Below are 2,500 nucleotides of genomic sequence, written 5' to 3' on the forward strand. Positions count from 1 at the left end.
CCACTCCCGGCACGGGGAGGTAGTGACGAAAAATAACAATACGGGACTCTTTTGAGGCCCCGTAATTGAAATGAGTACACTCTAAATCCTTTAACGAGGATCAATTGGAGGGCAAGTCTGGTGCCAGCAGCCGCGGTAATTCCAGCTCCAATAGCGTATACTAAAGCTGCTGCGGTTAAAAAGCTCGTAGTTGGATCTCAGTTCAGACGAGTAGTGCATCTACCCGATGCGACGGCTCGGACTGAACATCATGCCGGTTCTTTCTTGGTGCACTTCATTGTGTGCCTCGAGATGGCCGGTGCTTTTACTTTGAAAAAATTAGAGTGCTCAACGCAGGCGAGTCGCCTGAATAAACTTGCATGGAATAATAGAACAAGACCTCGTTTCTGTTCTGTTGGTTTTTGGAATACGAGGTAATGATTAAGAGGGACGGACGGGGGCATTCGTATTGCGGCGCTAGAGGTGAAATTCTTGGACCGTCGCAAGACGAACTACTGCGAAAGCATTTGCCAAGAATGTTTTCATTGATCAAGAACGAAAGTCAGAGGTTCGAAGGCGATCAGATACCGCCTAGTTCTGACCATAAACGATGCCAACCAGCGATCCGCCTGAGTTACTCAAATGACTCGGCGGGCAGCTTCCGGGAAACCAAAGTATTTGGGTTCCGGGGGAAGTATGGTTGCAAAGCTGAAACTTAAAGGAATTGACGGAAGGGCACCACCAGGAGTGGAGCCTGCGGCTTAATTTGACTCAACACGGGAAAACTTACCCGGCCCGGACACTGGGAGGATTGACAGATTGAGAGCTCTTTCTTGATTCGGTGGATGGTGGTGCATGGCCGTTCTTAGTTGGTGGAGCGATTTGTCTGGTTAATTCCGATAACGAACGAGACTCTAGCCTATTAAATAGGTGCGGGGTTCCCAGCACCTTACAACCTTCTTAGAGGGACAAGCGGCTCCTAGCCGCACGAAACAGAGCAATAACAGGTCTGTGATGCCCTTAGATGTCCGGGGCCGCACGCGCGCTACACTGAAGGAAGCAGCGTGTCTTTATCCCTGTCTGAAAAGACTGGGTAACCCGTGGAACTTCTTTCGTGATTGGGATAGGGGCTTGCAATTGTTCCCCTTGAACGAGGAATTCCCAGTAAGCGCGAGTCATAAGCTCGCGTTGATTACGTCCCTGCCCTTTGTACACACCGCCCGTCGCTACTACCGATTGAATGATTTAGTGAGGTCTTCGGACCGATGTCCGGCGCGGCCTTTCGGTTGCGCCGGTCTGTTGGAAAGATGACCAAACTTGATCATTTAGAGGAAGTAAAGTCGTAACAAGGTTTCCGTAGGTGAACCTGCGGAAGGATCATTAACGGATTGTGAAGGGTGAGCGCCTCAGCTGCGTCTGCGCCCGACACTTTCTGCCGCTGACCCCGTTTGGACGCGGGGTCGGCTTTTCCCCACGGGGCTGCCTGAATGTGGAGCGGCACCCCGTGACAAATTGTTGCGCCCAGCGGACGCCAACACCGCGACCTTGGACGGTCGGCCAGGTGGCGGACGCGGGTACAAACGGCGCAACGCACTCATAGGTCGGCTTTCGACCCGCCACTGCACCGTGGCTCGAAGCGCTCGAAATGCGCGACCCGACCGCTGCGGGACCGCCTAGTACTGTAAACAGGAGCGGCGGAGCGCGAACGGCGAGTCGTGGTTACGTCGGTAGAAGGCGAGGCTGCGCGTTCCCGAAACGCCAGCCGAGTGCCCTCCCGACCGTTCGAGCGTGCAAGAACGAGACCCGACAATCGCGCGGCGACTGCCAAGTACGAGAGGAACGGCACAAGCGTCGGCGGTCGGTCAAGGAACTGGCGATGTGACGGGTCCGCTGTGCACCAGTGCATACCGTCCCGCCGTCCGCGGCAAGCGCCTCCGCGTCCTCGGGTGACGGAGGCTGCCGGTCGGTTCTTGCAGGCGAGGGATCTCGCTGGCACCGGTTCGCGTTGACGCGCGGCCGGTCATGGCACGGCGATGCGACGGCCGAGGTGCGCAGTACTCGATGGAGGAACCGCACGCTCCGATGACCGTCCCGCCCTCCGCGGCGTATGCGTACCGACCGTAATGGTTGCAGCAGCGCCGGCCGGCTTTTGAATTCGCCACACGAAACACGGTGCGAGATCGCGGTTAGGGGAGCGTCGACGTTGCCAGGCGTTTTGCTTGCTGCCGAGGGAAAGGCGGCACGGCCACGTCGCGCTCGTCGCGATTAGCGGGTCTGCGCGCTTTGGGAAGGTGCCGCAACGACTTGCCGAAAGAGGAAGCACGGAAGAACGAGGGACTTGGACGTCCCGACAATTGAACGCACTTGCGGCCAGGCCCTTGCTGGCTTCGTTCTTCCGCCTCGAGTAGGCTCGTACGCGGCTCCGGCGCCGAAAGTGGTCCTTGGCACCGACTTCGGTGGACGTGGGAAGTGCCGCGCAAGTACGGCGCGCCTGGCTCCACCTGTTGGCTAAAGTAGGCAG

This window comes from Rhipicephalus microplus, unplaced genomic scaffold (genome assembly GCF_043290135.1).
Source record: "Rhipicephalus microplus isolate Deutch F79 unplaced genomic scaffold, USDA_Rmic scaffold_537, whole genome shotgun sequence".
Classification (NCBI taxonomy): Eukaryota; Metazoa; Arthropoda; class Arachnida; order Ixodida; family Ixodidae; genus Rhipicephalus; species Rhipicephalus microplus.